Source organism: Aegilops tauschii, chromosome 6 (assembly GCF_002575655.3).
Source record: "Aegilops tauschii subsp. strangulata cultivar AL8/78 chromosome 6, Aet v6.0, whole genome shotgun sequence".
Taxonomy (NCBI): Eukaryota; Viridiplantae; Streptophyta; class Magnoliopsida; order Poales; family Poaceae; genus Aegilops; species Aegilops tauschii.
In genome coordinates, this window is record NC_053040.3 from 355,555,438 (window position 1) to 355,569,997 (window position 14,560).

Below are 14,560 nucleotides of genomic sequence, written 5' to 3' on the forward strand. Positions count from 1 at the left end.
CTAGTAACATATGCAAGTTACTGATCCAAGTTACTCACCACTATGACCAGCCTAGCAATGTAACCAAGCGCTCCTTACTCTGCCTTGTTACCTCCCCCGGAAACCCAATGCATGGAGTGCAACTACGCGTTGATGCATGCGAGTTAATACGTGGCCCTGCATGGTAGCTAAAGCGGCATCTCTTAGTTGTTGTGATTAATTGTTGCGTTGACAGAAATCAGGGCTTTGATTGGAGGAAGGACCGGTCAAGTTTCTCCTTCTCCTCCAATCTGCTTGCACCTCGTTTCGAAAAGAAAAATCTGCTTGCACCTTGGTCCCGCTGCACCGTCTAACGTGACTTATTACACCTAGACGGAGGGAGTAGTATGAGATATGCTAGCACACTGACTTAGGTCGAATACAAGTGCCCAAAATTGTGTGCATGTTATAATAAGGATTCACTTAAAATAGTACGTGAGCGAACAGAGGGATCAATTGGGCAGTGTTCACGAGCAGTAGCGAGATGTGTGAGGTAAGATACACCGCTGTCGCTTTTAATTTTTCTTATTAATTTGTTTGTTTCACCCTCTGACTGGTGGGACCCAACGTACTACGTGGAGAAAAGTAAGGTGACTAAGGCTGCACTATTTCTGTACTACCAACACTGCTTTAAATCCCAAAAGACCTTACCACCAAAGCCACATGACACGATTATGATTTAAATCCCAATGACTCCCACGCAAAAAAAACACGGCATGCTTGTCACACGAATGCAGGAATGTATTAAAGGTTATTTTCCTCTCGTTAAACATAACGTGGGGGTGGTGTAGCTGGTTAGCCTGTTCGCTCATCAGACTTCAGGTCTCGGGTTCAATAACTACACTTGAGCATAATTTTGTTTTTTTCGACTTCTTTCTTCCACCCAATGACAGGTAGGCCCCGCATGACAAAGAGAGAAAGTGATCTAGGGCGGTGCCAGGAGGATTCTTTGACCGGTCAAAATGGATGGATACGGAGCTATACGATCTCGCAGTGACCATATAATCACCTCATCAAGTATACACTGCAGCCTCGGCGCTTGTTTTCTAGGGTTTGCACTCTTCACACTCTCTCTCCAGTATATATATATATACACGCTGGAGCCTCAGCTCTTGTAGTTGCTCTCTTCACACTCTCTCACCCTCTCCAGATCTAAACAAGACTTCGTTGGCCTCTCTCTCTCCCCCCTCACTGCTGGTCAAAGAGCCGGCAGGATCCGTCCATCGGGAAGGGAAGAAGGAGGCTTAACGTTGTCGCTGTCGGCGAGGGAGGGAATCCACTACCGGCGCAGCTGTTCTCTTTCACCCAGCGGTGGCGCGGGAGGGCCTTCGACCCCTTCTTCCTCGCCGTCGTACATAGTGTGGGCCGAACAGCCTCCGGTCGCCCACCGAACCACACCCCAAGAACCTTAAGGTATAATTTACTTATTCCACATGCATTGCTCTAGCTGCATGTGGGCTTTTTCCGCTTCTGCACTCGAATCTAGGTGTTGGATCAAACAGGAAAGTAGTGGGGAAAGTTGTATAGCATGAATCTAGGACGTGGTTCAAAGAGGAAAGGAAGGCGGGAAAGTACTAGTGCAGACTGGCTTTCCAGCACCTACGTTGGTCGAAAAGGGGAAACAATGACAAATGCAGTATGCACATCTCTAACGAACTGATCTTTTGTTTTGGGGGACAAGGCTGTAGAGTTTGAGCGGGACTAGATTTGCTGCACTCACATAGGGAAAAGTGTCTAAAGATAACAAAACTGGGACCAACACAAATATGCTCCTTGGTAGTTTTTGTTCTTTGTTGCAACAGACTGTGCATCACCCCTTCATACATCGGTAGATGCACATGGTGCTGGTGTGTCCACTGTCCCGTGCAACTCTTTAGCTGTTGTTAATCTAAGACCATGTTTGGTTAAAAACTCCCTAGTCCCTACCTGCTTGGTTCCAGGGAGTAAACATGGACTAGAGGTTATTAAATGACATGCTAAAAGACCATGTTACCCCTAGTAATGAACTAATAGAGACAAGCTGCGACGCGGGGCAGGGCAACTGTTGGAAAAAGTCCCAAAAAGACTCTCCCTCGGGGTCTTCTTTCTTTAGTCCCTAAAAGTCCCTCCTGTTTGGTTTAGATGGGACTAACACGGACTTTTTTTAGTCCCTACACCAAAATGTCCCTGTAAACAAACACCCTCTAATAATGCCGCTGGAAAATTGATGCAATGCCACAGTTAAAGGCAAATTACATGTTTAATGAATTTTATTGTTAATATAATCTCTCTGTTAATATTAATCAATGCCATCGTTTGAGAAATGCTACTGTGTTGCTTTCTTTCCCATTTAGATAAGTTAGATGCTTCTTTTTGTTGGCTTCTGTGTCATCCACCGTTATTCACCACTAGTTGTTTCCTTTGCACCTCTGTGTAAACAGGGTTATCTACTTCACCTCGTTGCTATTGTGACCTTTTGTTGCACTGCACAAAACACTTTTGTTTTAAGAGTGTTTTGTGCAATTCAACCAAAATGTCACACCGACAATGTTGCTTGATTGATTGATCTTAGTGGAACTGCACAAGAGGAGATCTTACTTCCTATCAGTGTTGGCAAATTTGGTTCAGATCTTCTTCTTGTGAGTTGTTTGAATTCCGCGTCATGAGAGGTCAGTACTAGCCTTCTTTCACATGATTGTGCAGTGTGCTTTCATATGTTGTGCTACTTGTACGCTAATGTTGCTTGATTTGAGGGGACTGCACAAATGGAGACAAGACTTCCAATCTATATGTGCACCGTAATATCCCATTGAGGTAAGATAAGGATATTTCACAACTGTTGGCCTGTATTTTGCCACTTTCATCTGAAAATTAACGTCGTTGTTTAGTGCTATACTTGTGCTCCCTAATTGACATGCCAAATCTTACATTGAAGGCGAAGCTTGTCTGTTATTGAACCAAGTGATGAAGGGGAAGAAGAAGCGGAAGAAAAACAAAAATCAACTCTCGGTGCTGTAATGAAGCACTAGAATTGTGATGACACAAGTAATGATATAGTTTTGCATCTTAATTTATTGCTATAGCTGGAACAAGCAATTGTTTTGCCACTGATTTGGTGCCACTCTTAATGTAATATGTAATTATCTCTACTTGTACAAACAGGGATCTTCTTTGAAGATAACATATATTTTAGTGGAACTACACAAGAAGATGTTGGAAACATTAAACTAATTGAGGAGTATATAGTAAGCATGGCAACCATAGTAGATAACAACAGATGGTTCCGGAGAAGTGCTTGATTTGTATGCTCTACACAATAAGCCTCCTGACAAAGGTTGGTACTCGCCCACGGATTTCATCCATATGATTGAGCTTTGTCATATCTATTGGTGTTGTGCTACTGTTTAGATACTATCATGAAAAAGTGGTATTGTCCTTGAGAAGTGCTTCATCTGTGTTGTTTTAAATATTTCCTTTCCTTTTTTTTCGAGCAAACAGGGATGCTAGCATTTAGCTGTCCTCTTGTCTTTGCAAAACAGGATCATCCTCCTCTGAAGAAGAATTTGGAGTACGTGAAGTGCCTACCGGCTGATGCTCCTGAAATGGATATCGACAAGGCCTTAGATGCTGCACTCGCCCTGGCATGGCACTCTACCCTCGTCGGTGAGGCCTACCACTGTGCCTACGGGTACCCTCTCAACGTGCTCCTCTATGTGTCGCTGCTCCATGCCATCTTTGACCTCAGGGATGAGACCGTCGTGCTTGACGAGGCTGAAGAGCTCCTCGAGCTCGAATGTGGGCAACACTCGATAGAAACCAAATGATGCACAATGTGTTCTTTGCTTGGGTCCTCTTCCAACAATACATGGCCACCGAACAGGTCGAGCCGGACCTCGCCGGCGTGGTGCTCACGATGCTCATTGGGGTTGCAGTCGACGTCAACTCCATGCAGGAGTGCATGAACATCTGAACCATATATTTCAATCTTAGTCGTGTATTGCAAATTTGCAATTGATGTAATTGATCACGGAGTATGTTCACTGCGGGGTATATGCAGACACATTCTACACTTAAATTGGACACATCCTATAATACAACTACCTAGTTATTGTTGTTTTTGTCTATGTGAAGTATGTGGGCATGTAGCAGCCTACACAATCCCACAAAATTTATGTGGTTAGCCGCATAAGGAAATCTCCAACCCTGACCCCCAAATAAAACACTGTATTCGTCCGCGAACCGGTGGGGACAAGTCCATGGATACATATGCGGGAGCCGGCCATCCAACCGCAGTCGCATATATTTCAAAGCAGATTTCAACAAACCGAATGGTTTTCCATGCAACCCAGCTGATTTTCATATAAACCAGATGAAAACATTTGCATTTCAGACATATTTTAACTAAACTATAGTGGACTAAGTTAGGCCATTCTAACCTAGTCAATTGCCGGTCGTGAAGGATCCTGTCACCTGACCGTTGTGAGCCCAGAGCTAAATTCTTCAACGGTAGGGGAAGAATAACCTCTGCCTCAGCGAAGATCGGATCCGTGGTTGGGTTTTAGGGGGGATCGTTGTGTTTTATGCCCCCACGAAGCGGTCTAGTCGCCGACTGTGTAACCCATTGAGATGGTGGCGGTGGCCTTCCTAAGACCCAAATAGCGGCGGCCTCCCATGGTTTACTTTTCCTCGCCATCGGCGGGGGGGAGGCGTGGACGTGCCAACTTCATCATTGTCATGGTGGTGGGGTGTGGCCGATGCGGAGTTGGTGACATTGTCGTTGGTTCCCCAGTCAAATTCCTCTGCAGCCACATCAACCTCTGTGGACATAACTTATTTCTCCACCTGCCGGGCATGGTGCCACCATCGCTCACGACAGATTTGGCAGGCGGTGGCCTAGGCCAGCCTAGATGGGTGAGGACGGGCCATGGTGATGCCGGCCTAGACTAGTGATGACGGTGGCTCTGGAGGGCTTGCTGGCAAGCCAACTTGTATCCGGATGGCTTGGCATGCCACCCAGCCGGCAGCAATGTCGACGAATTCCTTCTTCTTCTCACCAGAGAGGCCGTCCATAGGGCATTGGAGCTCGAGGGAGAGGGCTTTAGGTGGGCCAAGTTTTTCGGACGCGTGCGTGGCTGTGGTTTGGACGCCCGCAAAGCCCTCCTCCCTGGTTTGCTTTCGATTTGCGAGAAAAAGGACGTCCGGACCGGCCAATTGATGGATACAGGCCCACGTTGGATGGCAAAACGCATCTGGACTGTGTTGTCAAGACGTGGGCATCTCGAACGCGAACACTCAAACAACCCGCATCCGTTTGGACCACGTGATCCTAGCGCGTTTTGCCATCCAACGCGAGCCTGTATCGGTCCGCTCGGCGGCCCACATGTCATTTTCCCCGCAAACCAAGAAGGCTTTGCGAGGGTCCGGACCGCTGTCACGCAAGCGTCCGACAAATCTAGCCCACCCAAGACCTCTCCCATGCCCTCGCCCATTCCCATCCGAAGTAGTCAGCGCTGCTCTAGAGCGTCAGCACCGCATTCATGTCGGCCTCTTGCTCGAGCGTGGGGATTTTAGTGGCGCACCGGTCGAGAGCGCTGCCCGCGCCGCTTCCCGGTGCATGCGCTGCTCTGCGTTTAAACGACTGATACGTCCATTTTGCATCATGTTTTCTATTGTTATTTATTATCACTAGTATAGCGAGGTGCTATACAAACGGTTTGTAACCCCTTTCCGCAACGGCATTTGGAACCATCGGCTATTTAGTGTGGGCGATAGGGGGTCCTTCCCACACAACCCAGAAACCATCGGGGATATGCCCTCCTGGCACACACGCTCGGCAAAATGAGGTCATGTGCGACCGGCGAGCGATCAAATACGGTTATACGTACAATAGCGCTCAAAAAATACAATTATAAAGGCGAAATCATTTCCGGTCGTAAGTACATCCCACACAGTCAGTCCCCGCTAAACGTTTCCGTTCGTATATACATCCCACACAGTCGCTCCAAGGAAAACGTTTCTGTTCGCAGGTACATCACACAGAATTTTCCTCGTTAAATCATTTGTGATAGCATTTCCATTGCACACGGTATTAACAATTTTATCGTTTGAGTTATTGAATACATCACACACGGTGCATAGAAGAAACTGTGTGGCAAAGGTTGTACATCGCAAACAATTTTCAAGAGGATGTAGTGTGTGATTGTTCATTAATCCAACATGGTTTATTCCTAGAAACTGTGTGCGTTACCTAAGATCATCGCCCACAGTGTTTTCTCAATAACCGTTTGCAATAGAAAAACCCAATTAGCAGGCTAATTATCCTATTATTAATAATCCATTTATTAATCTAATTGACATTTCATATTAAGCACACAATATATTTCATTTTCATAATTGAAATACATGAGAGTACAACATCATATAGCTTCAGCACTCAGCTACCCCATTACACAACTGCACCAGCACCAAGTTTCACATGCAACATCTATAACCTTTCGAAATTAGCATCATAGACGGTACATAGACAGATGTATCACATCTGGAAAACTGCTGAAGCAGAAGGCGAATATTGAGCCTTCATTGATGTTAAAGGTCTTTGCAACTTTACGCTAGTGCCTGTGGATGATTGACCGTCCATCCTTCGTCCTCTTCAGGAACACTTCAATATTGAACCATGGGTGTTGTATGAATACCTTCCTCGCCTCCTGACCATACAGGTGCTTTGAGAGGTAATCATCAGTGAACTGCTTTGGAAAGTCCTGAAAACAAGGATGTGCATAAATATCTTCTCTATATTGGAAATGGGGCAAAGGAATAGAAAAGGCAAGGTATAATAGTTAGTACCATCCTGTAGTGAACTGATGTCTTCTTCATTGTGCAGACAAAGATCTTGTTGTTTTTTGTCGCTAATTTCTTTATCCTAACAATCTTTCTGAGTTTCTTGACTTGACTGATATTCATGGACAACTCATTTCCCCATATGCAAAAAGGGTCGAACAGAGGGTCAAAACCTCTGACAGCAGGACCTACATGATGCAAGTGTTGGGGAATGTAGTATTTCAAAAAAATTGCCTACGATCACGCAAGATCTATCTAGGAGAAGCATAGCAATGAGCGGGGAGAGTGTGTCCATGTACCCTCGTAGACCGAAAGCGGAAGTGTTTAGTAACGCGGTCGATGTAGTCGAACGTCTTCGCGATCCAACCGATCCAAGTACCGAATGCACGGCACCTTCGCGATCTGCACACGTCCAGCTCGGTGACGTCCCTCGAACTCTTGATCCAGTTGAGGCCGACGGAGATTTTCGTCAGCACGACAGCGTGGTGACGGTGATGATGAAGTTACCGGCGCAGGGCTTCGCCTAAGTACTACGACGATATGACCGAGGTGTGTTTCTGTGGAGGGGGGCACCGCACACGGCTAAAAGATCAACTTGTGTGTCTATGGGGTGCCCCCTTCCCCCGTATATAAAGGAGGGGAGGAGGAGGCTGGCCGGCCACAAGGGGCGCGCCAAGGGAGGAGGAATCCTACTCCTAGTAGGAGTAGGTTTCCCCTTTTCCTAGTCCAAGAACAAGAAGAAGGGAAAGAGGAGAGAAGAGAAGGAAGGAGGGAGGGTGCCCCCTTCCCCTTGTCCAATTTGGTCTGGGCAAGGGGGGCGCGCGTCACCTCTGGCCGGCCCTCTCTCTTCTCCACTAAGGCCCACTAATCACCCGGGGGGTTCCGGTAACCTCCCGGTACTTCGAAAAATACCCGAACTTCTCCGGAACCATTTCGGTGTCCCAATATAGCCTTCCAATATATCAATCTTTATGTCTCGACCATTTTGAGACTCCTCGTCATGTCCGTGATCTCATCCGGGACTCCGAACAACCTTCGGTACATCAAATCACATAACTCATAATACAAATCGTCATCGAACGTTAAGCATGCGGACCATACGGGTTCGAGAACTATGTAGACATGACCGAGACACTTCTCCGGTCAATAACCAATAGCGTAACCTGGATCCTGATATTGGTTCCTAGATATTATACGAAGATCTTTATCGGTCAAACCGCACAACAACATACGTTGTTCCCTTTGTCATCGGTATGTTACTTGCCCGAGATTCGATCGTCGGTGTCATCATACCTAGTTCAATCTCGTTACCAACAAGTCTCTTTACTCGTTCTGTAATGCATCATCCCGTGACTAACTCATTGGTCACATTGCTTGCAAGGCTTATAGTGATGTGCATTACCGAGAGGGCCTAGAGATACCTCTCCGAAACACGGAGTGACAAATCATAATCTCGATCTATGCCAACCCAACAAACACCATCAGAGACACCTGTAGAGCATCTTTATAATCACCCAGTTACGTTGTGCGTTTTATAGCACAGTAAGTGTTCCTCCGGTATTCGGGAGTTGCATAATCTCATAGTCATAGGAACATGTATAAGTCATGAAGAAAGAAATAGCAATAAACTAAACGATCATAGTGCTAAGCTAACGGATGGGTCTTGTCCATCACATCATTCTCTAATGATGTGATCCCGTTCATCAAATGACAACACATGTCTATGGCTAGGAAACTTAACCATCTTTGATTAATGAGCTAGTCAAGTAGAGGCATACTAGGGACACTCTGTTTGTTAATGTATTCACACATGTACTAAGTTTCCGGTTAATACAATTCTAGCATGAATAATAAACATTTATCATGAGATAAGGAAATAAATAATAACTTTATTATTGCCTCTAGGGCATATTTCCTTCAGTCTCCCACTTGCACTAGAGTCAATAATCTAGATCACATCACCATGTGATTAACATCAATAGTTCACATCACCATGTGATTAACACCCATAGTTCACATCGCCATGTGACCAACACCCAAAGGGTTTACTAGAGTCAATAATCTAGTTCACATCGCTATGTGATTAATACCCAAAGAGTACTTAGGTGTGATCATGTTTTGCTTGTGAGAGAGTTATAGTCAACGGGTCTGCCATATTCAGATCCGTATGTATTTTGCAAATTTCTATGTCTACAATGCTCTGCATAGAGCTACTCTAGCTAATTGCTCCCACTTTCAATATATATCTAGATTGAGACTTAGAGTCATCTGGATCAGTGTCAAAGCTTGCATCGACGTAACCCTTTATGATGAACCTTTTTGTCACTTCCATAACCGAGAAACATATCCTTATTCCACTAAGGATAATTTTGACCAATGTCCAGTGATCCACTCCTAGATCACTATTATACCCTCTTGCCAAACTCATGGTGAGGTACTCAATAGATCTGGTACACAGCATAGCATACTTTATAGAACCTATGACTGAGGCATAGGGAATGACTTTTTATTCTCTTTCCATTTTCTGCCGTGGTCGGGTTTTGAGTCTTTACTCAACTTCACACCTTGCAACACAGGCAAGAACTCCTTCTTTGACTGTTCCATTTTGAACTACTTCAAAATCTTGTCAAGGTATGTACTCATTGAAAAAACTTTATCAAGCATCTTGTTCTATCTCTATAGATCTTGATGCTCAATATGTAAGCAGCTTCACCGAGGTCTTTCTTTGAAAAATTCCTTTCAAACACTCCTCTATGCTTTCCAGAAAAATTCTACATTATTTCCGATCAACAATAAGTCATTCACATATACTTATCAAAAATGTTGTAGTGCTCCCACTCACTTTCTTGTAAATACAGGCTTCTCAAAAAGTCTGTATAAAACCATATGCTTTGATCACACTATCAAAGTGTATATTCCAGCTCCGAGATGCTTGAACCAGTCCATAGATGGATCGCCAGAGCTTGCACACTTTGTTAGTACCTTTAGGATTGACAAAACCTTCTTGTTGCATCATATACAACTCTTCTTTAAGAAATCCATTAAGGAATGCAGTTTTGACATCCATTTGCCAGATTTCATAAAATGTGGCAATTGCTAACATGATTTGGACAGACTTAAGCATCGCTACGAGTGAGAAAGTCTCATCGTCGTCAACTCCTTGAACTTTGTCGAAAACCTTTTGCAACAAGTCAAGCTTTGTAGACAGTAACATTACCGTCAACGCCAGTCTTCTTCTTGAAGATCCATTTATTCTCGATGGCTTGCCGATCATTGGGCAAGTCAACCAAAGTCCACACTTTGTTCTCATACATGGATCCCATCTCAGATTTTATGGCCTCAAGCCATTTCGCGGAATCTGGGCTCATTATCGCTTCCTCGTAGTTCGTAGGTTTGTCATGGTCTAGTAACATGATTTCCAGAATAGGATTACCGTACCACTCTGGTGCGGAACGTACTCTGGTTGACCTACGAGGTTCGGTAGTAACTTGATCTGAGTTTCATGATCATCATCATTAGCTTCCTCACTAGGAATCACTGGAACTGTTTTCTGTGATGAACGACTTTCCAATTCGTGAGAAGGTACAATTACCTCATCAAGTTCTACATTCCTCCCACTCACTTCTTTCGAGAGAAACTCCTTCTCTAGAAAGGAACCATTCTTAGCAACGAATATCTTGCCTTCGGATCTGTGATAGAAGGTGTAACCAACAGTCTCCTTTGGGTATCCTATGAAGACGCATTTCTCCGATTTGGGTTCGAGCTTATCAGGTTGAAGCTTTTTCACATAAGCATCATAGTCCCAAAATTTAAGAAACGACAACTTGGGTTTCTTGCCAAACCACAGTTCATATGGTGTCATCTCAACGGATTTAGATGGTGCCCTATTAATCGTGAATGCAGATGTCTCTAATGCATAACCCCAAAACGATAGTGGTAAATCGGTAAGAGACATCATATATCGCACCATATCCAATAAAGCATGATTACGACGTTCGGACACACCATTACACTGTGGTGTTCCAGGTGGCGTGAGTTGTGAAACTATTCCATATTGTTTCAAATGAAGGCCAAACTCGTAACTCAAATATTTGCCTGCATGATCAGATCGCAGAAACTTTATTTTCTTGTTACGATGATTTTCTACTTCACTCTGAAATTCTTTGAACTTTCCAAATGTTTCTGACTTATGTTTCATCAAGTAGATATACCCATATCTGCTCAAATCATCTGTGAAGGTCAGAAAATAATGATACCCACCGCGAGCCTCAACACTCATCGGACCGTATACATCAGTATGTATTTTTTCCAATAAGTCAGTTGCTCGCTCCATTGTTCCGGAGAACGGAGTCTTAGTCATCTTGCCCACGAGGCATGGTTCGCAAGCATCAAGTGATTCCAGAAGCCCATCAGCATGGAGTTTCTTCATGCGCTTTACACCAATATGACCTAAACGGCAGTGCCACAAATAAGTTGCACTATCATTATCAACTTTCATCTTTTGGCATCAATATTATGAATATGTGTATCACTACGATCGAGATTCAATAAACCATTCACCTTGGGTGTATGACCACAGAAGGTTTTATTCATGTAAACAGAATAACAATTATTCTTTGACTTAAATGAATAATCGTATTGCAAAAAACATGATCCAATCATATTATGCTCAACGCAAACACCAAATAACATTTATTTTAGGTTCAACACTAATCCCGAAGGTAAAGGGAGTGTGCGATGGTGATCTTATCAACCTTGGAATCACTTCCAACACACATCGTCACCTCGCCCTCAACTAGTCTTTGTTCATTTTGTAACTCATGTTTCAAGTTACTAATCATAGCAACTGAACTAGTATCAAATACCCAGGGGCTACTATGAACACTAGTAAAGTACACATCAATAACATGCATATCATATATACTTTTGTTCACTTTGCCATCCTTCTTATCCGCCAAGTATTTGGGGGCAGTTCCGCTTCGAGCGACCATTTCCTTCGCAGTAGAAGCACTCAGTTTCAGGCTTGGGTCTAGCTTTGGGCTTCTTCATGGGAGTGGCAACTTGCTTGTCATTCTTCTTGAAGTTCCCTTTCTTTCCCTTGCCCTTTTACTTGAAACTAGTGGTCTTGTCAACCATCAACATTTTATGCTTTTCTTGATTTCTACCTTCGTCGATTTCAGCATCACGAAGAGCTCGGGAATCGTTTTCGTCATCCCTTGCATATTATAGTTCATCACGAAGTTCCAGTAACTTGGTGATAGTGACTAGAGAACTCTGTCAATCACTGTTTTATCTGGAAGATTTAATCCCACTTGATTCAAGCGATTGTAGTACTCAAACAATCTGAGCACATGCTCACTGGTTGAGCTATTCTCCTCCATCTTGTAGGCAAAGTATTTGTGAGAGGTCTCATACCTCTCGAATCGGGCATGAGTCTGAAATACAAATTTCAGCTCTTGGAACATCTTATATGCTCCGTGGTGCTCAAAACGTTTTTGAAGTCCCAGTTCTAAGCTGTAAATCATGGTGCACTAAACTATCAAGTAGTCATCATATCGAGCTTTGCCAAACATTCATAATGTCTGCATCTGCTCCTGCAATAGGTCTGTCACCTAGCGGTGCATCAAGGACATAATTCTTCTGTGCAGCAATGAGGATAATCCTCATATCACAGACCTAGTCCGCATCATTGCTACTATCATCTTTCGACATAGTTTTTCTCTAGGAACATATCAAAAATAAACGGGGAGCTACATCGCGAGCTATTGATCTACAACATAGATATGCTAATACTATCAGGACTAAGTTCATGATAAATTAAAGTTCAATTAATCATATTATTTAAGAACTCCCACTTAGATAGACATCCCTCTAGTCATCTAAATGATCACGTGATCCATATCAACTAAACCATGTCCGATCATCACATGAGATGGAGAAGTTTTCAATGGTGAACATCACTATGTTGATCATATCTACTATACGATTCACGCTCGACCTTTCGGTCTCAGTGTTCCGAGGCCATATCTGCATATGCTAGGCTCGTCAAGTTTAACCCGATTATTCTGCGTGTGCAAAGCTGGCTTGCACCCATTGTATGTGAACGTAGAGCTTATCACACCCGATCATCACGTGGTGTCTCAGCACGAAGAACTGTCGCAACGGTGCATACTCAGGGAGAACACTTATACCTTGAAAGTTTAGTGAGAGATCATCTTATAATGCTATAGCCGTACTAAGCAAAATAAGATGCATAAAGGATAAACATCACATGCAATCAATATAAGTGATATGATATGGCCATGATCATCTTGTGCCTTTAATCTCCATCTCCAAAGCACCGTCATGATAACCATCGTCACCGGCTTGACACCTTGTAGCATCGTTGTCGTCTCACCAACTATTGCTTCTACGACTATCGCTACCGCTTAGTGATAAAGTAAAGCAATTACATGGCGATTGCATTTCATACAATAAAGCGATAACCATATGGCTCCTGCCAGTTGCCGATAACTGTTACAAAACATGAGCATCTCATACAACAATTTATATATCATCACGTCTTGACAATATCACATCACAGCAAGCCCTGCAAAAACAAGTTAGACGTCTTTTACTTTGTTGTTGCAAATTTTACGTGGCTGCTACGGGCTTCTAGCAAGAACCGTTCTTACCTACGCATCAAAACCGCAACGATTTTTTGTCAAGTGTGCTATTTTAACCTTCAACAAGGACCGGGCGTAGTCACACTCGATTCAACTATAGCTGGAGAAATAGACACCCACTAGCCACCTGTGTGCGAAGCACGCCGGTAGAACCAGTCTCATGAACGCGGTCATGTAATGCCGGTCTGGGCCGCTTCATCAAACAATACTGCCCAATCAAAGTATGACATGTTGGTAAGCAGTATGACTATTACCGCCCACAACTCTTTGTGTTCTACTCGTGCATATAACATCTACGAATAGACCTGGCTCGGATGCCACTGTTAGGGAACGTAGTATTTCAAAAAAAATGCCTACGATCACGCAAGATCTATCTAGGAGAAGCATAGCAACGAGCAGGGAGAGTGTGTCCATGTACCCTCGTAGACCAAAAGCGGAAGCGTTTAGTAACGCGGTTGATGTAGTCGAACGTCTTCGCGATCCAACCGATCCAAGTACCGAACGCGGCACCTCCATGATCTGCACACGTTCATCTCGGTGACATCCCTCGAATCTTGATCCGGTTGAGGCCGAGGGAGAGTTTCGTCAACACGACGGCATGGTGACGGTGATGATGAAGTTACCGGCGCAGGGCTTCGCCTAAGCACTACGACGATATGACCGAGGTGTGTTTCTGTGGAGGGGGCACCGCACACGGCTAAAAGATCAACTTGTGTGTCTATGGGGTGCCCCCTTCCCTCGTATATAAAGGAGGGGAGGAGGAGGCCGGCCGGCCACAAGGGTCGCGCCAAGGGGGGAGGAATCCTACTCCTAGTAGAACTAGGTTTCCCCTTTTCCTTGTCCAAGAAGGAGAAGAAGGGAAAGAGGAGAGAAGAGAAGGAAGGAGGGGGCGCCCCCTTCCCCTTGTCCAATTCGGACTGGGCAAGGGGGCGCGTGCCACCTCTGGCCGGCCCTCTCTCTTCTCCACTAAGGCCCATTAATCCCCCGGGGGGTTCCGGCAACCTCCCGGTACTCCGGAAAATACCCGAACTTCTCCGGAACCATTCCGGTGTTTGAATATA